The 26,919-nt window shown below is 44.6% G+C and overlaps 1 long non-coding RNA gene across 1 annotated transcript in view; it reads right to left on the reverse strand.

Moving 5' to 3' along the window:
- LOC146868289 (uncharacterized) overlaps nucleotides 1–26,919 on the reverse strand; it is a 102,257-nt gene that overhangs the window by 42,472 nt on the left and 32,866 nt on the right. Inside the window, exon 2 of the long non-coding RNA XR_014962852.1 lies at nucleotides 7,982–8,102. This is a non-coding gene — a long non-coding RNA (uncharacterized LOC146868289). The remainder of the gene's footprint in view (nucleotides 1–7,981; nucleotides 8,103–26,919) is intronic.

A 26,919-nucleotide genomic window follows, 5' to 3' on the forward strand; every position in this document is an offset into this window, starting at 1 on the left:
GTTCAACTTTGCCAAGTCCCACATTGCCGAGTTCACAATGTTGTTCTAGGGGTACGAACTCAATCATGAGGGTCGAGGCTTGGCTCCGCAGTTCCTTGAGAAATGCGCACGCCTTAGTACTCCTACGACACTGAAGAAATTACAATCTTTGCTGGGTTTTCTGAATTTCGGTCGTACCTACATTCCTGATTATGCCCAGCGTATCAAGTCGCTTTATGCCTTGGTACAACCTACTTTTACCAAATCTTGCTGGCTGCCTGAGCATTCGGCTGCATTGCAATCTTTGCAGTCTGATCTTCTTGCTTCGAAGTTCTTACAAACTCGTGATAATCATACTAACCTAGTCATTAGAATTGTACCGGGTGCAGTGGGTTTCACCTACTTGACGTTCAATGAGGGCGACACCGTCCCCATTGCATACAAATCTCATCTGTACACTTCAGCTGAGCTGCGCTTCTCCGCTGTCGAGAAAGTACTGACAGCAGTTCAGATGGCGATCCTGAAAGAGCGAGCGCTATCACAGGGGAAGCACATGCTGGTGGTAACACCGTACCCTGCCCTTGAGGTGGTCACTAAAGCCAGTGTACCAAATTCTAAGGCTTTGCATCCAAGGTGGATACAATGGGCAACCTCCTTGACTTCGCCTGACGTCACATATATCTATGACGCGGCATTACAGACACAGGAGTTCTTGGAGTATGAATTTGTTCATCCGGCTCCTCTGACTTTGTGCCCGCTCGTGGAGTACCATTGTGTACTTTACACTGATGGGTCTGCGCAACCCGCAACTGGATCAAAGCACGCCTATTCAGCGGCCTGCGCAATTGTAGTGGCTACTTTCGTGAACGGTGAGTTCCAGTCTGATGTCGTGCATACGCAGTCATTGGGTGATTGTAACGCGCAGTTGGCAGAACTGATAGCTCTGGTGCTTGCGCTGGAGTTTGCTGATCCTCGAGTCACCACTCTTATAGTGAGTGACTCGTTCTATTGTGTTCAATCATACAACGAGAATCTACACTTTTGGAGTCACAATGACTTTCGTGATTCGAAAGGTAGCACAGTAAAGCACAAAACGCTTTGGGTTCGAGTGGCAGAACTTAAAGAAGGTTTGCCCCTCGGGAATGTAATTCACACTCTTGGTCACCAACGTGTTGGTGTCCATGCTGTCGGTAACAGTTTGGCTGACGAGGCAGCAAAAACCGCAGAGGCGACATATTTAGTAGCAGCAGTTACAAGATCCAAAACTAGGATTGATGATGATATCTTGGCAGCTATTGCTGCATCCGAGACAGGGACGGGCTTTCCGAAAGGATTCCCTTCCCGCTACCATTATCGTTTAAGTCCTGATAACGTCCCGTTAGTGAGGATTAACGACGTTGGTGACGGATTGATTCCCAACGCGGACTGCAGACCATCTCTGATTACAGCTGCCCACGAAGGTGTTGTGTCTGCGCACGCCGGCGTTTCGGCTACTGTATCCCTTTTGCAGCAACGTTACTGGTGGTACGGTTTGTACAAACAAATGCAAGCTTGTGTTCTTTTATGTGACATTTGCCAGCAGATTAAACCTTCTACTGTCGCGCGTCCACCACAAACACAGCTGTATATATCTAATCAACCACTTGCGTGTGTTTATTTAGATCACTGCGGTCCTTTTTCCTCTGATACTGCGTACAAGTACATCTTGGTTGCAGTGGATTCGTGCACATGTTTTCTGTGGGTGTGGCCGCAAAGGAGTACTGATGCCCGGACGGTCATCAAGGATTTGCGTGTCTTTATTGGGAGTTTTGCATGTGGTACCCTTCATTCTGACCAGGGCCCTGCGTTTGCTTACAAGGAAGCCATGAGAAGTTTGGGGGTCCAAGTCAAATTTTCGTCTCCATACCGGCCTGAGGGCAATAGTGTTGTGGAGCGAATGAACCGTGACCTAAAGCAATCTTTGACAGCAAGGGTTTTAGGTACAGGCCGAAGCTGGCTAACCCACTTGTATGACGTGCAACGTGCACTTAATAATCTCCCTAGAAGGTCTCTGGGTGGGCGGACCCCATACATGATGCTCTTTGGAGTAAGAATGTTTGTTCCGGACCTTGAGGGTCTAGACATGGCGGCGGCTGCCGCGCCTTTTGACCTAGATGATCACTGTGCTGTATTGCAGAATCTTCAAGAAGCCAGAGACACTCTAGCAAAGGAACACATATCCTCTACATGCGAAGCTGAGCTCCAGATTCCGGTAGTCGGCTGGCTACCTCGAGTTGGTGACCTGGTCCGTGAGAAGGTGGAGAACAAGAAAGAGTTTGGCCCCTCTTATCGTGCACCAGTCCCGGTGCTTGGAGTCCAGGGTACACGTACAGTTATTTTACCACCACTTCCTGGTTGCAAGGATAACAGGTACATCTCGATTGACAATGTCAAGCTACAGCGAGTGGCCGATACTTCATAGTATGACACCTTCAGTTTCTTGCCCTTCCATTCTGCGAAATTCTGTTGTGATAAAGCCCTCGACCATCATGCCTGAGGTTGCCGTTGAGATGCATGCTGTTGCTGCCCCTCCTATACCGCCTATTGATGGTGGTTTGTCTGATGATCCTGAGTATGCTTATCCTGCGAGTGTCCTGTTGCCTCTTTTACATTCAACAGCGATTAACCAGTCACGTTCTTCCTTTGACACTGAATCAATGACTTCCACTGCCCCTTCCAGTTGCTATATTTTTTGCCTGGTTCAAGAGACATTTTTTGGTGGCACCATGGACTTACATCTGGCTGGTGCTAATATGTATTTTTTTGTTCATGACAATTGGCTTTGTGGTAGTGTTTTTTAAACTTATAAATGGACACTACCTGACTGAACGATCTACAATTGGATCAATTGATGGAACTTTGGCCCCCCATTCCTCATCACACATTATGAAAAGGGACCAGACTTTTGTGAACATTACTGCCTGGCCTGTGCGTGATGGGATCGCTTGGGATGCTGTTAAATTTCAAATTCATGGACCTACCGAAGTGATTAATGTGCCTAATGTATTTTGTGTTTCTATGGGTGATGTAGTTAAACAGAATATCAGATCTGATGATTGGGATGTACAAGCAATAGAAGCACTATTTTCTGATCTAAAATATTATGCTGCATTTGATGCTGAAGATTTGTATTTAAATTCTGCTAATTATGGTGAACAATTTTGTTATCAACATTATGGCACACATTTCCTACATAGAGCAAATACTTTTCGAAATTTTGTTAATTACACACAATGGGTACATTGCCCGGCCCCTTATCATGGCAGTTCTGCCACGTTAGTGAACAAGTTCACATACTTTTCGGATTTTAGTGTGTCTAAACCGGCCTCCTTTTATTTTAAAATGGCTCCTGAGACCGCCTCGAAGGTAAGGTTGACACATACCAAATTATTATATTTCTAGTCCTTTATGGACGAATTGGCTATCAGAGGCTATGAGCTATGGAAAGCTACTATCGATCTTAAATCGGTTTGGGGTACTAAACCATGGCAGGTTCAGGGAACAGAAGCTTTGCATCGCGCCTGTCTTATCCCAAACCATATTTTATTTTTGGATTCCTCTATTTTTCAGATGACTTGTTTTGGTTTGGCAACGTCTAAAAAATTGAATTCCCCCACAATCCCGGATCTGGGTGCTGGGGTAATTACACAGATCTTTCCCTTACTAAGTTGCAGTCCCTCATTTCCAACACCACCTTTAATGTTTCGGCGTATAATCCTGAGGGTTGCTTGGTTTGGCAAACTGGTTCAGATTCTTGTCAACGTCGATTTTTAGCCTTGGCACCTGGGTACACTCAAGTCAGGGTAGATCCTCGTTTTGAATTAACACACACTGTAACTACCTACTCTGTGGGTAAGTTATGCCAGTCATGGCTGCAACATTCCACATTAGCGTCTGTTAAACTTCATTTGTCACTTTTTTTTTTTTTTTGTTTAAGAAGTTTTTATTGAATTTTTCAGAGAAAAAGAAAAAGAAAAAACAAATGATATAATAAAACAATTATTACAATATAGCGCCATAAGAGATATTATATAAACGAAGTTGGTTTATAATGATTAGGTCAACAAAAGGAAAAAAAAAAAAAAAAGGATCAATAATAGGGTAAATTAAGGAAAATGGCACTGGAGAATGGGATAGGAGGAAAAGAAGGGAGGAAGAGAGGAAAGACCAAAGAGGTAAGGGGGGAAGAGAAGAAAGAAAGCCAGAGAGAGAAGAGAATAAGAAGAGGAAGAATTACCGCAAGGGAGGGTGCGAGGAGAGGTAAACAGTAAAAGGAAGCCAAAGAAGATCAGTTTTGATTTTTTGGGGGACAGAAGAGGAGGAAACTGAAGCAATCCTATGTTCGTCACAAATAAAATTCCACCAAGTAATTGACGACAGTTTAGAATTATCTTTCCATGCAGACAGGATCACTTTAAAAGCTAATGCAATAAAAAGGTCAAATAACCTAGAACTAGGTAAAACAGTTTCCATATCAGGAGCTAAAGAGCCTAAAAAGATATTTACAAAAGATAAGGCTGCATTAAAGTTGAAAACTGACATGCATACATTCCAAATTGAATTCCAAAAAGATAGAACAGATGCACATTCATATAACTGATGGACTAATGTACCAGTTTCGGTAGAGCAGGACCAGCAAAGGGGAGAGGATGAGGGGGAAAACTTACAAATAGTAACAGGAGTAATAATGGCTCTATGATACAGAAAAAACAGAGATTGGGTTATCCTGGCTGCAGCCGAAACTTTGAATAATTTCGACCATAGTTTGTCCCAACTTTCAATAGGAAGAGAAAAGGATAGGTCCATTTCCCATGCACTTTCAATGGTGGTTTTAGAACGAACATTGGCATTAGATAACAGTAACTTATAGACAGTGGCAGCTTTGAGTTTATGCGCCGGGAATAGAGGATACAATGGTGAAGAGGGTGTTAAAGAAGGTGGGACTGCTGGGAGAGAGTAGGTAGCCAATTGAATTTGTATAGCATTAGAGATAATAAGGTATTCCTTGTGGAAGGAGTCAGGTAGCTGATAACGTGTTTGTAATTCCTGGAAGGAGATGATAGAGAACCCATTCAAAAACTGATGGACAAAAATGATCTCCTTTTCCTTCCAGTATTTGTAATAGAAAGATCTACCTTTGTATTTAAGAAATTTGTTATACCACAGGGTAGAGGTTAAAAAACATTGGATAGGGGATAGGTCCTTAAGAAATGTATTGCACAGCAATTCACGGGAGTATTTTAATACAGGGTGTTTAGACAAAAAGGTGCAGTTGGACATAAATGTAACATGCTGAAACTGGAATTCCTTTAGAAGCGATCGCTCAAAGATAATCCAACGAGGTATAGGCGTATCCCCAAAATCGAAGGCCAATGAGAAAGATTGTTTAATCAAAAAAGCAGAGTGGTATATTTTAAAATTAGGGAAACGCACACCCCCCTCTTCCTTGGGGCAAATAAGTTTGTTTAAGGCTATGCGGGAGCGTTTATTGTTCCATAAGAATTTAATACATAAAGAGTTTAATTGGGAGAAAAACGTGTTAGGGATTTTGACAGGGAGCATAGAAACCGTATAAAGAATATGAGGAGTGACCATCATCTTAATAGTATCTAGTCGACCCCACCATGACAAAAATAAGGGGGACCACACGAGGAGAAGAGATTTCAACTTATTCATTAGTGCGTTAAAGGTGAATTTAATAGTGTCCGCAACATTGGAGGCGAACCAAATGCCAAGGTATTTAATTTTGGAGGGACACCATACAAAGGCTGTATCCGCAAACATGAATTGATAAATCGAATTTAAAGGAAGAACCTCCGTTTTGGTTAGATTGAGTTTGTACCCAGAAATGGAAGAGTAAAGATGGACTTCTTCTAAAAAGGGGGGGAAGGGATTCACTGGGATTGGACATGTATACCAATATATCATCCGCATAGGCAGATATTTTAGTTTCAACAGAAGCAGAGACAAAACCTTTAATTTTGGGATTGGTTCGAATACGCTCAAGGAAGGGTTCCAAACACAGAATAAAAAGTAATGGGGAAAGAGGACAACCTTGCCTGGTGCCTCTGGATAGGGGAAAAAATTGAGAGAATTGGTTATTAACAAAAATACTTGCCCTCGGACATGAGTATAACAATTTGATAAAGGAAATAAAATTAGGGCCAAAACCAAACCATTGTAAGGTATGAAACATATACTGCCAATTTATACGATCAAATGCTTTTTCAGCGTCCAGAGACAAAGCAGCCAGAGGATTTTTATAATTTTTACCATGGGATAAGATATTCATGAACATTCTAGCATTATCGGAAGCCAGTCTACCTTTGACAAAACCCACCTGGTCCGTCTTGATCAGAAGGGGTATGATAGAATCAAGCCGGGATGCAATAATCTTAGCGAAGATCTTGCAGTCGTAATTGATAAGGGAGATTGGGCGAAAATTTTTACATAAAGAATGGTCCTTGTCAGGCTTAGGGATAATGACGATCAGGGCATCCATAAAGGAGCCAGATGCTTTCGCATCAGCAATGAAGGAATTAAACAGCTGTAATAATTTAGGGGCAAACAAAGATTTGAAAGTACAATAAAACTCCACCGGTAATCCGTCCGGGCCGGGGGCTTTTGATTTCTTTAAAGCTTGAAGGGCGGTAATAATCTCTTGAAGGGTAATATCCGCCTCTAAGGCAGAAAACTCAGCATTGAGAGATGGGGGAGCAGGAAGTCCAGAAAAAAACTTATCAAGATTATGGGAGGAGGGGAATGTGTCATCTGAGTAAAGAGATCGGTAGTAGTCATGAAAGACCGCTGCAATTTCTTCATCAGAGGACACCAGATTATTGGTGGATTCATCCAAGATAGGACCAATGGTCTTACGTTCAGAGCGAATTTTTAAATAATTCGCTAGCATTTTACCTGCTTTATTTTGCCCTCCGTGAAATTTAGACTTAATTCTAAGTAAAACATTGCAGGCGTCAACAGTGGCAATTTTGTTAAGGTTGGTTTTGGCTGTAATTAAACTCCTAAGTGAATCAGCATTTTTGGAGGAAAAATAGTCATGCTCTAATTTTTTCAACTGTTGTAATTGGTCTTTATACTTTTTCACATTGGCCTTTTTCTTCCGGGACACAAAAGAAATAGTAAAAGCACGGAGCGCCGCTTTAAAAGCATCCCAGTTGTTAGAGGTGGAAGTGTCTGATGGGTTGTTAAAGGTGAAAAATTCATTAATAAAGGAGGTGACTTCTTTAATATAAGTTGTATCAGAAAGTAGGTGAGTGTTAAACTTCCAGCGATTATATTTGGTGGAGGTGAGTGAAAGGTCGAACATAGCATAGACAGGGGCATGATCTGAGATAAAAATAGAGCCAATTTCAGATTTTTGGATACAAGGAAGAAGGGATTTGCTAACCAAGATATAATCAATTCTGGATCGGGTTTGGTGTACATTAGAAAAGAACGTATATTCCAACAAATCAGGATTACAGGTTCTCCAGACATCATACATTGGGCGAGAGGCAATGGCCGATTGAAAGGATTTATGGGACTTATCCGGTTGAAATTTGTACTTAGATAAGCGATCCGAGAAAGGATCCAACCATTGATTAAAATCGCCTGCTACAATAATATTGGGACAGTCAGCTGTGGAGAGGAGAATTTTGATATCATTCCAAAATTTTGGATCTGGTTTCACAGGGCCATAAATGTTTAGCAAGATTAACGTTTTATTGTGTACAACAACCTTGGCCATTACCCATCGACCTGCGTCATCATTTTGAGAGGAAATAATTTGCACAGATAAAGTTTTGTGAAACAATATGGCAACCCCCCCCTTCTTGTCAACAGCAGGGGAAAAAACAACTTGGCCTACCCACTGCCTTTTTAATTTCAGTGATTCGACGTCATTACAGTGAGTTTCCTGAAGAAAGGAAATTTGGGAATTAAGCTTAGATAAATGAGAAATTACCTTTTGTCTTTTAACCGGGTTTCCAAGACCACGAACGTTCCACGTAACAAAATTACACATACGCGAGGGTCAGGGGAGTGTGATACACATGGTGTGGAAATACTTCGGAGACACAACGACACTGAAAGACAAAATGCGCATAAGGGTTACACAGGGGAACAACAAAACATAAAACCACCTTATTAAGAAGAATCAACAAGCCTTTGACAATGAAATAAATAAAAAGAAGTCCAAAAGCACCATAATCATGAAGAAATGAAGGAAAAAGAGCAAAGAGGAAACATGGAAAAACTCGAAAGAAGAAGAGAGAGACGCACCGACCAGAGGAAGACTGAAATAAGAAAGAGCGCGAAAGAGCAGGGAAGGGAAAGAGGGTGAGCAGAGGAAAAAAGCATAGGAAAGCAAAGAAGGAAAACAGGTCAAGGAAAAGATTCCAGACCTGAAAGACATCGATAGAAAAGTAAAATTGGAGCGTGATGAGACCGGAGAGAAGACAGCGGTATAATTCACATGGGTACAATTGGAAGCAGGACATAACGTAGGAAAACATATAGCGGGAGCGAGATATGAGAAGGGGAAGAAAGAATTTGAACAGGAATAAGCAGTAACAAAGAGGAAGAAACGTGATTAACAAACGTACAATAAGCAATAAGCACTAAAACATATGGAAAGCTATGTATAAGAGGAATCTAAGGTAACCAGAAAAAAGCTGTTAATAGCCGTTAAGAGCACTACACTGAAGTAGCAAAAAAGAAGCGTTCAATGATTTGTGTCCATATTCCGAGAGGAGATGTTATTGAGAAACAGTTTCAGTTTTCCCGGGTCATCAAAGGATCTTGTCTGGCCGTCGTGGGTGATCTTGCAGATGGAGGGATGAAGTATACCATACTGGACGTTCAAGAGCCTCATTTGTGGACGCAATGCAAGAAATTCTTTGCGACGAGCATTGGTCGCATTGGAGACATCTTGTGAGATAAAAATATTGTGTCCAGACCACGAAAGGTTACGTTTGAGTTTAGCTGCTTTAAGAACAGTCATGAGTTCTGTGAACTCCAGAAACAGCATAATAATACCACGAGGTTTGGTGGAATTCGGTTGAAGGCGACCTAAGCGGTGAGCTCTTTGTATATTCAAAGGTGTAGATGACTGAAGGCCCAAGAGGTCATGAAGGAATTTTCGAAGGAAAAGCAACATATCAGGACCCTCAATATTCTCTGGCAAGCCAAAAAGACGGAGGTTGTTCCTTCGATTACGATTCTCCAAGTCCTCAGTATGAAGCTTCAATTTATGAATCTCTTGTTCCAATAACGGAATTTTTGTGGTAACATCTTGAACGTCACTGACGCGTTGTTCTAACTCAGTCACCCTACCTTCCATGACAATCCATCGGTCCTCAATTTGTTGCAATTTTTCGTTTGTGGCGGCCATAAAGGGTTGAAGACCACGCACTTCCTCTAGTATGTTATCCAAAACTGGGCTTTGCAATGAAAGAATAGGCGAGGGCGGGTCATTCTTCAGCCTTTTAGGCTTTGCGCCAGAAGAAGACGGTTTATTTGGAGGATGGGAGTCATTAGACATCTTGGCAATTTGACGAGATGCTTTTTTGGCGGGAAAAAGTACACGGAATTCTCTCATACGCTGTACGGTTTGACAAAGCTACTCATAAAGCCACTACAGCATCACCTTAGAACAAAAAGAGAAAGATACACAAAGCTGCAATACATCCAGCCTGTGGCTCTGAAGATACCGGAACATAGGGGTTAATCACGGCTCCTCTGAAGAAAAAACAGAATTATGAGACCTTCTCCGGGGAGAGAAACGATATAGAACAAGCATGGCCAGGGGCTACTGGCGACTGTTGAACTTGGAGCAGACTCCCTCTCGAAGAGAAATGAAGCAGTAAAGCATCAAAGCATGACTGGATCCAGGAAATGCGTGCGCGGTGTTTCAGGAATAGAATGCCGGCGCCTCGATATAAAATGGCCGCCGTCGGGCATTACCTCAGGAACTCAAACCGCCACGTCTCCGAGGGATAGGAGTGGTAAAAACAGCCAACGAGGAGCAATTCAGAATCACGCCATGTTCCGCTGGTAAGTTCTTCTGGAGACAATGCCCGTAGCTCGCTGGGAAGCCTTCCACACAGCTACATAGCACCGCGTCCGAGCGGAGCTAACGGAGATCCGCCATCTTCCCTCGGCGTCCAAGCCACGCCCCCCTTCATTTGTCACTTTTAAACGACAAAATTGACCTCAATGATTTTATTAAAGGTCCTGCAATAGGCAGATCCAAAAGATGGGTATATGCTATTTACAACGAAATTGTCACAAATTGAGGCTGCCTCCAGATTACGTGCTATTGACCAAGCCAACATGGAAAAAGTGTTGGCTGTGATTGATAATAGTATAAATACCTTGTCTTCTAGAATTTACACTTTAGATAATATTGTTTCATCTGTCGTAGACATTTGCAGGATGATTTGTCTGTGTTGTACCATGGCCAGAATCAGTTGCGTTCTGTTATGCAGTTTGCATGGACTTTACAAACGTTAAAGGCAGGGAAGGTCCCGTGGGATTACATGAATGTTTCCGCTTTGTTCCTCCCTTTTAATTTAACTGCGAAACAACAGTTTATGTCTATGAAGGATGCGACTTATTCATTACTGCACATTGAGAAATTAGAACCATTGCCTTTCTCTATTGCTGAGTTAAATTCAGCCGTGTGGCTTATCCACGGCGTGATCACTTTACCTTTTTCACTTTTTAAGTTTAGTTCGTGTATGAAACATTATGCTCTTGGCAGATATGAACAACTTGGTAGTGCGTTCCTGCACGAGGTTTGGTCGCTCCCGTTTACATATAGATGCATGCGGGAGGGCACAGAGGTTTATCTGAAGGGTGAGGAATGCACTTCTGCTCCTGATCATTCTGTAGTGTGTAGACACATACAATTACATGGTGCTTGCAATGTACACGCTCCTAATTTGGCTTGCGTCCTGAAAGGTGTACCGGTGCCAGTTATAACCCCTTCCTTTACACTGCTTGCTAACGGTAGTTATTTGCTTTTGAATAATGAAAATTGCTGTGGGATGCTAAAGGGCATACCATACATAGTCACTGTTTCACAGCGTGTAGTTTGCTGTAATAATGTCCTTTTCCCACCCCCGCATGGCCGGCTCGATGTTTCTATCTGGCCTTCGATTCCAACCTTGAGCGCAGAGTTCAACCAGATGAGCACAATAAGGGCTCTTTTGTCTCAAAGGGAGGTCGCTTTGACTTCATCCTGTGAAACCTTTCTTCTTCATGTGGCAAACACCCGCACGGAGGTGCAGGCGCTTTTGAATACTGACCTCCCCTTCCATTTTGGAACATTGATACAGACTATCTTTAATGCCTCGTCTACGACCGGCATAGTTCATTTTTTTTAACTAGTGGGCTCCGGCCTCGTGACCTCCTTTCAGACTATTTTTGGTGTGATTCCCGCATTTTTTCATTCTATTTTTTCCAGCGTCTTCGGAGGTCTTCCTTTGCTTCTCGCCCTTATTGCTGGAATACTTTTGCTGGTTTGCGTCATACGCAATGGCTGCGCAACTTGCGTACAGAGACAACATGCCCCGGCTGTTTCATCTGCGTAACCGGATGCTTGAATACTATGGCACGTTGCCCCTGGCGACTTTAAGTGTCGCGTATGGATTGTCCTTCCGGTTTCCCTTCTTTACTTGTGTGCAACCCGTCTTTCACTGCCTGGATTGTCCATTCCAGTGGGCTCTGGATTTATGCCTGTCAACCTCGGTGTCACCTGTACCGGATTTTGGTCAACTGATGGGCCCCTTAATGGCTCATGAGTATGAATGTTCTGGTGTTGGGTTTATGGCCTTGGGTGCGGCACATGGAGTCCTTCGAAATTGGGCCATTGAAGAGGCTGCGATTGACTTTCTGGAACGAAGTTATATCGAGGAACCTTCCTGTTGTCCCCGTGTGGTGCTGGAAGCTCCTATTGTGAATGAACACGTGTGTTCCTTTCCCTTGCTGAACTGGATGGCAGATACTTTTGCGGAACGCTCCAATGATTTCCTCTTGGAGGCTGTTGCAACTTATTGTGCCTATACCTTTATGGATTGACTTTTTCTCTTGGTCGACCCATGATGTATCGATCAATGTCGTTTTTTCCCCATTTTTTCATGTTTTTTTTTCCACCTGACGACATCTTTTTCGGTTTTTGATTTTTTTTTCCTTTCGAACTTTACACTTACCTTATATGGACTTATAGTTCATGCCCTTGGTTCCGTTCTTTCTAACTTGAACTCTGCGTTCTTGCTAAGTGCGCCCCTAGGGGTTAGTAGTCCGATCAAGGGGGGGTTGTAGTATGGGTCAACCACTCCCTATGTACAACGCTAAGTTAGCATAACCTCGATGGCTGTTAGAAAGCCAGCTTGCCACTTCTGCTGCTTTTGCACGCGACACTGTTGTTACATGTTATTCATTCGAGAACTGCTGACTCGACTTTGCTTCACATGAGAACCGTCTGTTGTTTAACATCCTTAACAGTGAGCTGTGACCTTGGTCTGTACACCGTGTAAAGAACGAGTCTGGGTCACTAGACGGGGCAGGTTGTTGTGTTCAGGTTGATCGTACCACTTCTTAGCCATAACATACATACAGCTGCCAATACCTGAAAGACGAGCCCTTTAATATTACAGAGCAGCATGTTGCTATTACATTCGAAACGAAGAAATGTTGCAGGAGAGAGCCTAGCTGATCCTGTGATGTGATTTCACTAAGCTGATCTATAAGGTATGGGGTCCCCCATGCAAGCCCAAGAGACCTTCTATTAGTCTAATAATACCTTATTAGTTGTTAGAGAAAGGAGGGTGGTTGCTTTCCACTGTCATTATTATTATGATTGCTCCTTTCATTTTTTATGGTATTGTAACAATGCTGATGGTGCTGATCCTAACCATTTGTCTGCTTGTGTTAGCCAAAGTAATGCATCTTAGGACGCTAGGTTTATAAAATAAACTCTTTAAACTTTACCGTGTCTTTGTTATTCTGTTGTGGACTGATATATAGCTACCAACGGGTATTTCGGATTCCCACCACTCCTGAGAGTATCTAAGTTGCTTGTTCTGGGTTGTCTATACATTGGGACCGCCGAGCTAAATCTCGGATAACGAATGTGACACTAAGCTAGTCGGATAGGGGTTCTTGGTTCTGAGGGGAGTTTCTGGTACACCACAATTCTCTGAGGTCCTGGTTTCCTGCGCATAGTTCTGTGCATAAGCAGAATCCCTGCAACATGATTCTGTGCGTTGCGAATTGCGGCACTCATTGTGCCACCCTGGAATTGCAGCACTCATTGTGCCACCCTGGAGGTCCTCCAAGTAAAACAAGTCACCCAGTCCACCACTGCAGACTGGTAGAGCAGTCGTGCACTGCTAGCACAACTTTGCCTTTGAAAGCAATGGCAAAGCCACCACTTACCCTTGTCATGTGTGTAGGTCACCCCTCTGCCAGGCCTACCGAGCCCTAAAGGCAGGGTGCAACATATTTCACAGGCAGGACATGTACTTCATATTTCTGATGGTAAACACACAAAATAACTATTTTTACTGTGAATAGACATGGTCACCTAATTGGCAAATACAGGGTTGCATGCCGACTCCTCAGCTGGGTTAACTCCTGAATGGTGCAACCAAAGTGGGCACTCCAAGGTATCAAACTAATTGTTACATTAAGCCAGACTTGTATCTCAAGCCGAAATTAATGTAAAGTGTTGCAGTGTACAGTTTTAGCCTTTAAAACTCATGTGCCTTTCCAGGCACACATGGAGCCTGCTGCATAAGACAGTTTTCTGACCTCCTGGAGAGACATGCTCATGATTCCCAGGAAAAAGGACAATGAGGGTATGCTAGGGAGGTCTCACCTCCCTCCTGAAGGAAGCCACTTGGGTGTTAGCCCCAAAAGACAGGCTTCAGAGGGGAAGACGCCTTTGATGGGAATATGTGTAGCATTATGGGAGGGCTGTCCCATTATTGAGGTAGGCAGGCTGGCACGGTAGACAGAGAGGGAAAACTAGTTGCCAAAATTATTTCCCCAGGGTCGTGTAGCTCTGAGGTAGCCACACTCTGGGGTGGGCTAGTGGGGTCTGAACACCAGGAGAGGGGTCTTGGCAGAATTGTGCATCCTGGGATAGCCAGTTGCCACACTTCACACTCCACAAGAAGCGGTCCCCAGGATGGAACCTGATAGCCCATTACCTACCAACAGCACCATGTCCTGAAGACATTTTCTGAGCATAAAGAGGGCTCCCCTGGCACCCAGACCTAAGATCTTGCCCGATTTGGAAGAAGGACTGAAGAAGGACTGCCCTGCTGCACTGAGGGAGCCGCAAAGAGAGGCTACACTGATGAGGACTGCACCTGCTGCACCTGGTGGCTAGCGAACAGAGGGAGCGACTGTCTCCTGCTCAGGGAGAAGTGCTGTCCAGAGCCCAGTCAAGCTAAGAGAACTTTAAGCATCAGCTAGCTGGCCTCCTGTTTGCAGCACAGGGACACAACAACTGAAGAAGCCTGCTGGAGCAAATTGGTAGCCCTAAGTCTTCAAGCCTCTACCATGGCTGCCGTGCAGCACTGAGGACCAAGACCCAACACACAGGGTTGCACCTGAGTTCACTGAGCAAAGGGGTATTGTTGATGAGTTGTTGGGCCCCTCAGAACAAAAGTTATTGACCCAGGAAGGGTTGGGCTGTGATTGCGACAATGGGCGACTAGTAGTCCTGGGGCAATTGGACTTCGGCCAGACCGTAAAGAGCTTTGTGAGATGTCAACCTGCAACCAGGACACCCTAACTATCTTCTTGGACCAAGGAATCCCTGCAGGAAGACATCTGTCGACCACGTCACATCCACAGCATCCTTAAAGCCTCTTCAGCATCCTTCATCCTTTGCATCAGGACCACTCCATAGGACTCCATTGCAACGTGGATAAACTGCATGGAACTGTTGAAGGACTGCTCCTTGTCTGAAGGTAACTGTATTGAGGAACTTACTGGTTCCTGTGACTAGCTCCCTGCCAGAGTTTGTCGCCCGTGTACTACCAACCAACCACATTGGCACTTACCTAAGTTTTCCATGGAAAAGTTTCTAAGTGTCCAATTTGTTGACTTTGCCAAGGCTTGCTCATGGTTAAGTGAAATTGCTTTGATTTATTGCTGCTTGTAAATTCTATACCTCTAGAACCCTCCTGTGGCTCTTTTCTAGTGTGTAAATTCTTATACAAATACACTCTATATTTATAAATTGGTGTCGGATTTCTTGAGTTGTGTGTCACCTTCTTCTTCTATTGTTTTGGTGCTGTTAAAATGCTTAACACTTGTTCCTCTGTGTAAGCTTTGATGCTCAGTGCCAAACCTACCCAGGGCTGAGCTCAGGGTTTTACAGACGAAACCGACTGAACCTAAAGGGGTTGGCAAGTGTATTACACAGTGAAGTCGCAGAACCACTCCATGAAATACACCCCATTTCCTCACAAAGACCTATTGACTTCATATGCTCTTCAGAATAAATACTGCCTACTGAGTTAGCAATAACTTCTCATAATAAACAGATCAGCCCTATGATATTGATCATAACTTTCCCGGCTAACCAATGAAACCTATAGTTTTTTTCATTGGCTTGCCAACATGGCCAACTTAGGTGTACTTTATTGAGTATAACCTTTCTCACAGGGCGACCGTCAGACATTCAGTCATGCAGTTGCCAAACATAATATAAGCCCTTCTAAAGAGGGCCGAACAAAGATTGCCACAGTCAAAATTGCCTCGCCTCAGGGTTTGCCAGAGTGGGTACCCACCCCCAAAACTCTTGCCTTTAACTGTAGTCTGTGAGATTCCATGAAAAGCCTCTTTTAGGCTCTAACAAAGTGTAATAACAAACCATGCTTGATGCCTTTGGTTTTAACATATGCTTTTTACAAAAAATTACACCAGTCCTAATCCCTTTGTCGTAGCTTAAATAATAAATGCTTTGATGGCTGTAATCATTGGATTGGCACCATAACCAACTCAGTCCTGCTATACCGACCATCAGCTCTACTATATGGGAAAAATGGCAAAATACTCTTTTTAATGAACGCACACAACTTCTGCCCAATTAAATGTTGTACTCATGTAAATGAACATGTGTGTGGAGCCAAAGCCGCACTCCCAGCAGTGCTTCTATATGCTCATTTTCTAATAATCACCTAAAGTATAGCAACAGCTGTGCTGTCAAGCCAGACCTAAAAACATTATTCATTGTAGGTAAATTAAAAGCTCCCTCGTATTGTATTGAGATTTTCACACGTAAGCAATTCACAAGATTCACTGAAGGTGTGCTAGTGGCTTGTTGAGGGCATGTTTAGACCTAGTTGATGGTGAATTGGTGGTGGTGTGAGAAACTGTTGGGCGTTATAAGATTTGTTGGCAGCTATGTGCCTTGATTGTACAAATGTAGGAATAATGGGATATGAGGACCTTCTAATCAGGTGGAGACCTGGAACTGCGTCCCAAAATAAATGCCCTTTGAACGCAATAAAAGATGATAATTTGGGTTTATATTGCATGCACTACGTGATCAAAGGCATGTCATGCCGTAGCACTGTCATAAATTACAGGTGTTGAGGTTACCAACTCAATGATATTGAATTTAGACTTCAAGTTTCACAAATCTTACGTGGGACTCCAGAGACTTCAAAGTTAGTGTGGATGCCCTTTAGCACATTCATGTCTTCACTACCCTTCAGCATTGCTGGCAACCTGATCCCCGTTGCGTCAGGGAGATGGCCAACTTCCAGAGAATAGATAGCATTCTACATGAACGAGAAGGATGAATGAAAACCATCTGTGCGTCAACACACTTCTAAAACTGAGATCCTGTCCATGAAGTCTCTGCCCTCCTTCTTCTTTATCATGGCCAAACAATAACCCCTGTCTTCTGAACCTCCCTGCCAGCAGAATTCCACTCCACTCGATGTTCAATTAAAAATTATTTTATTTTCATGTCAAAATTTTAGCTAAAAACAAGTCTCTGCCACCAGATCCATGTTTTCGATAAAGTGCTATTTAAGTCAAGTGAATTGATTACATGATCTTCTTCCTACCAAGAGGGCGTGTTTCAGGCCGAAGATCATCCATTAAATTCTGGAAGCTTTGCCCTCCTGAAATGTGACTGAATGCATTTTTTATTGCATCTCGTATATACTGCGAGCATGAAAAATAGGCAATCTCATAATTCAGAAATGACCAATAGCAGAAGTCACCATCCATATCAGTAATTATAAGTTCACATGTAATGAGGGCCTGAGAGTGACTCAACCAGACCCTGATCTCACCAGTCCTACACCCCAGGAGGATCTAAAGCCACCAATACATTAGAACCTTTTACATACACCAATACCACACTCTCGTGCAACCAATACAGCGCAAATGGCCATACAGGTGGCAATGTTTCACTCTTGATTGGCACTAAACATAACCACAATTCCTCGAGACCTACAACACACCGGAAAGACTCGAAGTTGACAAGGTGACATGGGTCCACCAGCAACATTCTGTTCGATCAACACAGCACCAAGCACCATAAGATGGGAATTTACTGATCTCAAACGGCAAAGCCAAAATATCCACAGATTACTCCTGATACCTCAAAACCACTTCTGCTGCAGACACCAAAGCACCAAGGGACATACAGATGCAACTGTTTCCCCAGTAGCACTGACACAATAATGCCTCCCTCCTGTTCGCAGGAACCACACACCAGATGTTCACAAAACCACTAAAACCTGCAGCCACAACCAGCTCCCCTTCTGCGCTGAGTTCAGTCACACCAGTGTAAGATGTACACTAACACAGATACCAGTAACTATATCACCATCATCAGCAACTACAACCCCATACAGAATTACTCCACAATCACACCACCCACAAGCCCATCACCAATCAACTCAGCAACACATCAGTCTCATTTTGTATCATTTCCACAATCGCAGCCATTGATAAATCCACTCACTATCCCGCTAAAATCACTCCACAATTACGTCGACTGCATGAACAATCGCACACACAATCACACCACTTCCACAATCAAATCACATCAATCTGTTGTCTCAAACAATCAGACCTCATCTCTTGGGCCTGTCCTCTACTAGCCCTCAGAACAAACCCACCCCAAGTGCGCCGTCTTGCTTATAAGTTTACAATAATTGCGCCACAGACTTCGGTGTCAGAGCACGGGTGAAAGTGACCACAGATCTCCAGTATCGCACCCGGACCATTCCCCCCCACCTGGACGAAACCCATCCTGTTTGACATCCCTCTCCTGCTGACCCTGGCTTCCCCCTCTCTCAATCTACTCTGGTTAATAATTGATCTTGGTCAAGGTTGTCATCCTCGGTGCGGGAGTGGGAACCAAAATCAGAAATGGTTTTGTTTTCCCACCGAACCAAGTCTTTTCTGTTTTTTTAAGGGGTGTACGAAGGATGTTCTCCATCAAGAATATGCTGGGGATCAAATAGGGCTAGACTGTGCATTTTATAGCAAGATATTCACTTTATCGGCCAAAAACTAAGAGGAGTCTCACCCAGTTCTACCAGAGGAACTAGTGAAGTATTCCATTACTTGGAGGTGCCATGGGTGCTGGTTTAGATACAGGTTGGCCCAGTAAACCGAGTCCCTTCACCCACCCCTGATGCTATACGGTATTCTCTTCTATCACCCAACACCCTGCTTCTGGAACCAGAGCTAAGGCTATGACCCTGAAGAGGCTGGTCCTGAGACTGTTGGTAGGGTTACCATCTTTGGTTATCTTTGGTTAAAGCAAAATCCAGATTTTAAGTGCCGCCTCATTCTAGGGTAGGAAGCAACACGCCCCTTTATGACATGTTTTTAAACACTCAATGCCTACATATATGGCTGCATGCACACAGTCATTGGCACTTATAACCCTGCTGCTCATTATCACCGTTTGAATTTTCGAAATAGTGCAAATAATAGGCGACCTGGCTGCGAACGAAGGATGAGAGGCTGAGTTGGACACGATGAGAGCTAAAGTTGTGACCCTCAGTAGGACTCCGATTTACACAGTAAAAACTTTAAAACACTGTGCTATTCTGACAGCTGTATCGGCTGACCTCATGTGAAAGCTGGTGATATAGCTCAGTGAGTAAGGCAAGCACTGCAAAGGTCTGTGGTGTTTGCCTCTCAGGTCTTAGCTTTCATTGAGAGAGACTGGCTCGAGCCGTTATTGTGTTTGATGCAGAGCACTTTGCAAAATCCCCAGCTGACAGGTTTGGATGGTGGCAGTGAGTACTCCCGCTTATTGAATGGAGTCATTTACCATCTGCAGACTACATCTTCCATTCCCGACGAGGATGTTAGCGTAAAATCAAGGTGCATGTAATGTGCAAGGGATGCATTTGAATCCTTTAGCATCTAATTGAAAGTAGGGGGGTTAGGGCGGGGCGTTTAATTTCACGTAATTACGCGAAAACGTGCAACCTCCAAATCGTCACATCAGTTTTGGGCACGAAAAGGCATTTAACCAAAAGCACTGCAAACAACAGCTGCTCGCATTGTGTTCTTTCAATGCATTTGGGGTTAATTTTTACCATGAACTGCGCAATTCGCTGTGGTGTTTTACTGCGTATGGTGCATAATTATGCAATGTGGTGTAATGGGGAAATTTGGTAATTTCGTGTAACAAGCGTACCACGAAATTCCCGAAATTTCACAAATTACGCTGGTGTATTTCACATTCCGCCCAGGACTGATTCAAACTTCAGCTTGAAGAAAAAAATTGTGTGGGCTGTAGGCTATGTAAATTGTCAATATTGATAAATGCATTAACATCGTCTTACGGTTCATTAGATACAAGCCTTAACCACACCTTTTGTTCTCTGCATGACCTAAACATCAGATTCAACAAACAACAAGTTGATGAATGGATTGCTTGAATTAATCTCAGCCACTGGTGATCGCTCGTGGCTGCCTTCAAGTCCATCGTTTTACACCCACTATGTCTCTCTTGACAGATGCCTGTCCTGTGCAAATCAGTACTGGTCCTGCTCCTCCTGGGATGAGTCCATTTCGAACGGTCAGGTGAGCAACCCCATGAATGAAACACAAGCAACCCCAGAACAGGTTCAACCTAGTTGGATGTCGTCAACAGGTCATACCTTTGGCATATCCTGCGCACTTAAGACATCAGCTGCAACAAACAATAAGGTGATGGGTGGTGATTGCTAGGGGCCACATGCCACGCCATCATTTTTCAGTCACCATGCCACTCTGGACAGAGGCCTACATTATGCAAACCAGCACTAAATATGATTCTTCTGGGAACAGTCCATTCTCAAGGGCCTGGCAAGACCCTCTCCTGAAGGGACCTAAGCAACCCTCGGCTAGGTTCAGCCTGTTTTGGGACTGGTTAGTAGGGTGCAGCAGGAATCCTATGTCACTGTGAGCACAAGATACCTGTATCCGCATACTCATCACGCTTAGGGTGCCAACTGCAACTAACAGCAAGGTGATGGATGGAACACTTGAATTCATCTCAGCCACTGTCAACCCCTCGGGATGCATTCAAATCCATGTTTTTTGTGCACCATGCCAATCTAGACAGAGGCCTGCCTTATGCAAACCAGTGTGGACCCTGTTCATCATTGGAACAATACACCCCACATGCCAAGAAAGGCCCACTGCAGAAGGAAACGTAAGCAACCCTAAACAGGTTTTTGCCTATTAGGGCATTGTCAGTAGGGCATAGCTTATCTTGCATGGCAAAGTGAGCAACAGCCCCATGTCTAAACATACCGGTTGGACTTAGGGGCACTGTGGCATGGTAGGTGAAAAACAATAGACTAGAATGTGCCCACGATTGATCTCGCCATTGGCCGATAATAAATTCAAGCATTTCATCCATCACTTTGTTTTTTGTTGCTGAAGACCGGATGCAGCACTTCTTTCAGCAATTGCTGTCATCTCTCATTATTCTGATGTAAGTTATTTCTTCATTTGTAATTTAAAAAGCCTCCTCTTTTAAGAGAGCTTGAGTAAGTATATTGCGTTTACATCTCTGTTCCTCTTTCGGTCCATATCTGAATTGAGGCACAGTATATCAGGGCAGAGGTGTGTTAGATTTAAGCTGTTCCATCATATGACCCTTCTCACCTCTATCTGAGCAGGACAGTTACATGCCAAAACACAGCTTGACAAGGAGTGTAATTTACTGGCTTAGTCGTTGTGCTGGTCTGGTCTTTGGGGGTGCTTGAAGATACAGCTGAGCATCTATTCTGGCAGGTGAAAATGGAAAGGCAAATACCATATCCAGTAGCGCACACTGTCCCTCCTCTTTCCCTGTCTATGGTGAGCAGCTCCTTCGGTGTACCGCCTGCACCCTTCCAGGAGTAAAGTTTCTACCATGTATGCATGCATGTATTGTTGTAGAGCTCTGTGGAGCTGCCCAGAAAGCATCCCTTTTACAGTGTACCCTCCCAGTCCCCTGGAAAATGCCCATCTGTGCAGCTCTAACCATGGTCTGTGTCCGGGGAGTAGCAACAAAATTAAAATATCCCCCATTTGATCCGTATCTCTGATGCCCAGGGGTGCAGAAAGCGAGTAAGCCTTACTCACACTATATTTGGTCCCTTCTTCCCACCTTCTGTCCATCTATCATGCCTCCTTCCTTCTTTTATCATTCAGTCTATCCACCCGTTCATCATCACGTCCACCCATCCTTCAATCCTTCCACTCACCTCCAGCCATTCATTCATCATTTTCCCATCCCTACATCCCTTCTTTTTCACCCGTCCATTATTTCAACTTCCATTTATCTATTCACCCATCCATCCACACTGCCATTCATCCATCTACCCATTCATCCAGCCTTTCATCATTCCAGCCATTCTTTCTTTCACCCACCAATGCAATGTTGTTTTACATTTCATCCATTAATTCTTTCACCCATGCATGCATCTTTTCATGCATTTTGCTCTTCCTACTTACACAGTTTCTTTCTTCTTTTCATATGTTCTTCAATTCATTCTTCTTTCTAGCCATCTCTCACATACTCTCAGTACCATAGCCAGTGTATTGTGGGCCGCAGCCCAAAGAAGTAAATGGGCCCCACGGCTACTATTTGTATGCTAAAATACAGCAATAAGCAGGGTTCAGTGTGTCACTTAATCCTCTGGGTCCTGGTGCCACTGCACTTGCTGCATCAATTGAAGCTACGCCCCTGCACACTCTTGCATTCTCTTTCTCTCATCATTTGTCTTTTGAGGCATCCTTTTCCCACCCGTGACCTCTGTTAAGGTTTCCCTTTCTTTTTTATGAGCGTTTTTCTGCAGACAGAACGAGCTCATCAATAATTATTGGTGTCCACACCACCCCGCTTGAGCTGTGAAAGCGAGGGGTTCAGATACCACTGGTATGTGTATGATAAGGTGCAGGAGACTATGGGTCAGTCGTGGCTCCTGCAGGTAAGCGAGTAGGGGCGGTGGGACGGGATGGGGCGGGGGGATGTCGCGAGACGGTGGAATAGGTTATATTTATTGAATTTTCCATATTACATCGTCTGTCGACACCCCCCGCCCAGCCAGCCCCACTACGCTTACCTGCACGAGCCGCAACTGCTATGGGTTATCCTTGCTTTTGGTAACACTTTTAGGGTGAGCACTGCAATGAAGGTCATTAAGGGCACTGTCTCCAGTCCTTAACTTGTCACCTAAAAATCACTGATTCCAGGGATGTTGGCCCAATTAGGTCAATGGAAGCAAAACACGACTACAACTCCCAGACTGCAGTAGTTTATCACGTTTAAGTGCACAGCTGGAAATAGGGTGACCACCCATTGGGTATTTTCACTGGCCATCCATAATATGAGCCTGAAATCAGTTGTCCATTATTATTTTCTTTAAGGATGCCTTTCGTCTTTAATTCCACAGGCGAAGTGAGATGGCCAGAATTTGTATACTTAACTTCGATCTGAATGAATTCAGATTGAGGCACCACCCATGTATGGGCTGATGTGCCATCTGGGTAAGAACCTAACCTAGAGAAGGTGGGGAGGGGCATGATTATTAACAAGCAGCACAGGCCTTCCCTTGCTTGTTAATATTCACTTCTTACAAGAAAGAGACTGCTGCCTTCCAGTGCCCACCTCTAAGACTGCCAAGATTCCCTGCCATTGGTGGCTTAGCACTTGGAGACAGACCTAGAGTGGGTCCTAGGAGGACCAGCAAGATTCGGTCAGTAGCACAGCTAGTGTGTCCTGGGCCTTAGTGCAAGGAATGAAATGGCCACCCTGACTGCTGGTTGAATGATAAAATGCAGCAATAATAATGGTTCAGTGCTCCCTTCAGGTCTTTGGGCCTCTGTTCCACTGCACCTGCTGCATTCGTTTTCAGTTTGCGCATAGCAGCAATTGCTTCACTCACTGTGCAGTCTTACGCCTGAGGAATGGGGGGGCAAGGTTAAATAATTTCTCACAGTCTTAACAGTGGCGGTCGGCATGACTCACGGGCGTGGGGGGGTCACGGGGGTGGGGGCCTGTGGGGGAGGGTCACGCAGGGGGGAGGAATACAAAATAAATAAACTTACATTGAGACCGGGCACCGCGTCTCTGCACCTGCTCTCCTGCCTCCGACTCCAGGAACAGGAAACAGGCAGCCAGGCTTCCTCCCCTAAGCCAATCACAATGCTGCAATGCAGTGTTGTGATTGGTCTGAGCGCCGCCAGGGGCTGAAGGGGTTGGCATGTTCTCCACGCAGGCTCCAAACAGTCATTGCGCACTTAGGAGTGGGCAAACCACTCCTCCCCTGCTCCGAGAGCAGAGCAGTCCTGCCACCCGCCCGCAAGGCAGCAGGACACGAAGCATAAAATGATTACAACTCTAAGTTATTATCATTTCATGTTTATACTTGTCACTGCTTAAAAGCAGTGGGGCGATGCTCCTCCGCCATAGTGGAGGAGCTGCCACTGCAGACTGGAGTTAAAATCACTTGAAGGAAAAATCCTCAGCCAGCACCATAAAGTAAAGTTTTATAATTGTTCTATACCACAAGATCCTCAAGTCAGCGGATATTAAATAATAACTATTTATAAGCCACAAATCAAAAGTCTGGACAGTTATTTTTTAGTAATATAGTGTAAACAATTTAATTATCTCACTCTTCGGATTACCCTAATCATATGTTATGTAGTGTTTATTACACATTTCAACCTTCAGAAGAATCACAAGCCAATTTAAAACGACACTACATTGTCTATTGCACTCGCATTCATATTTAGAAAGTGTATACATTTCTAGCAATTATCTTGCCAAAAATTCAGGAATGCCAATGCCTAGGAGCGGTGCCAAAACGGATCAGTAATTACACGGTTTGTAGCTGCTTCTCGTGTTAACGTGAAACATTCCAGTAACACAACTAGGGCTCAGCAGGTGCTGAACTACTAAAGTGACATTCAATTGATAGCCGAGGATGTCCTTACTGTATCCCGTAAAATAACCGTTGAATGGGATCTATGGCATAAAAATGTATTAAATAATTTGAATTACTTGATAAAGAAACAGTGTCAATGTCAATTGGTCTGGCAGTAGCTGTGCCAGCCTTTTAGCATCTTAAATGCTTTTTAGGTCTCGGCTAGCGAAGGCTGCGCTTGCGCAGTCTCGCTCGCGAGACATAATGACTTGGAGAAGAGGGGCTTGAACCCGCCCCTCTTCTCTCCTCTTCTCCATTGGCTGGCCTCTTAAATGCTGGCCAGCCACTGGAGAAGAGGCTTGTCTCGCAAAACAAGCCCCGTCCTTTTCGGATTCGGGGGCGTGTTTTTTTCAACTTTTCTAATTATCCCCCCCTCCCACACTGCTTGGCCGCTCTCACCACCCCTTCCAGGTTGCTAACTGCCCCTCCCAAATCTCCCCGTCGCTCCTTGTTAAACTTCAACTGAGTGCAGAACGAGTATTCCCATGTGCAGTGTCCCAGTGAAGTACCATTCCTTTATGAGGGCAACTGCATTTAAACACTAACACCTGTCCTGTGGAGAACGCATCCTCACTGCCCCCACCGATGTCAGTGGCATCTCGTGTACAGAAAGGATATCTCCCTACAGAGTGGACGCTCGCTCGTGCCACGCGCTCACTACAGATGCTTCAACACACCAAGTCCCCGGGAAGGAAAGGCTCGCGGCGGAATGTCCGGAGGCTTCCGCCTCAGAGGTGGCTGCATACGGGCCCTGAGGGAGCGCTGCGGGCCACGTGTTTCAACGAAAGCATCTCAAACCTGCCCCGGTTGTTTGTGTTGGGGCTGGGAGCGGCCGCCCGGGGGAGGAAGGCACAGGAGGTTGTGCAAGCTCTGGGTGAGGAGGAGGAGGGTGGAAGCCCAGGCCGCTCCCTCCCGCCTCTCAGCTGCTCTTCAAGCACAGCTCGGCCAGTCAGAGCCGCTCCACCTGCCCTGGACGTGGGGCTTGGGTTCAGGAAGCAGAGGCCCCGTGCGCGTGAAGCCGGAGACCAAGGTGAGAGGTCAGAGACCGAGGGGTGGAGAGAGGGAGCCCCGCGGAGCAATGTGTCCAGTTTATTTAATGCATTGTAGAAACATTTATGGGAAGGTTCACATCTGTCGATATTCTGAATCGCGGGAGGAGGGAAGTTTTGCAGTACCCAGGAACTAAGGAATATATTTAATAAATTAATAGGGTTATTAAAGGGGCGAAGGAAAACATTAGTTGATCTGTTTAAAAAAAACTAAGAAGAGCTGGCATGCGAGCAAATTATTTTGAGTTGCTGTCACCGAAAATTTGTAGATAAAATCACGGCAAAAATATATATATTTTTTTTAAAACACAAGATATTTAAATTAAGAAAACAATTGCACTCGTTGAATCTACCTGCGAGTTCGGTTGCAAACAACGTGTGTTTACTATCATTTCACTATTAGAATTCTTTGCACTTGAATAAAAAAACAAGTGCCGAGAATAAACTAAAACGACTCCACCGACAAAAGATCGGAATAAGCTGAGGGCGCGCACACCTACCGTACGATCATGTCAGGTACCAGAGGTTCTCATAAAAGGATATTTACGTTTTTTATTGGGGTCAATGTTTTTTTTTTAATCAGTGTGGGGGCTTTGCTATGATAAAGAATAAATATTTTGCATGTGTGGTGTCTTCCACTATCTGGAGATGGGCTGGCTTTTGGCATGGGCGAGCTGGGCACAGGCGCAGAGCGCTAAGTATCGGAGGGGCGTACGGAACTGTCTGCATTACAGTCCTGTGGACAGCAGCGCCCCTCTTACTTGACTACCATTATTGAGTCTAAACGGCTTTTATTCTTCTTTTTAATTGCCGCAGGTGTCGCTTTACACACCTTTCTTCCCCTCCCTCTCACCCCTTGCCGACACGCACCAACAACTACATTCACACCACCAACAACTCCGCATTAGCATACTCCAGCTATACAAGAGTGAATCTGTATATTTGGTGGCGGTGCAGAGAAGTTAGTGTTCGGAGGTGAATTACTGCTTTGATGTGTGAATGCCCTGTAAACACAAAAGGGGCCCCCTGCTACCCTATTTTATTTACCATCTCTGCAGGAAGGGCACCGCCACCAAGTTAATTTCCAGGGCGGTATCCCAGCAAGGGCCGGCTCTGTCCTGGAGCGGTCGTAGGGGCTTTAAAAAGTTATGTGAAACATGTTATCATGTTGGCCCACAAGGGACAGGGGGGGGTGGGGGGGGGGGGGGAGGCATGGATGTACAGGTGGTACTTAGCCAGGGAAGGTGTACTCCGGTTCTCACGAATAAACCTGCCCACCTGGTTTAGTGTAGACCGAAGATTTTCCTGTGTATTTCTAAACACGCTGATTAGTAAAGTACCCCTAGCACGTGAGATGCAATGATCTCCAATGATCAGCG

Source organism: Triturus cristatus, chromosome 1_2 (assembly GCF_964204655.1).
Source record: "Triturus cristatus chromosome 1_2, aTriCri1.1, whole genome shotgun sequence".
Classification (NCBI taxonomy): Eukaryota; Metazoa; Chordata; class Amphibia; order Caudata; family Salamandridae; genus Triturus; species Triturus cristatus.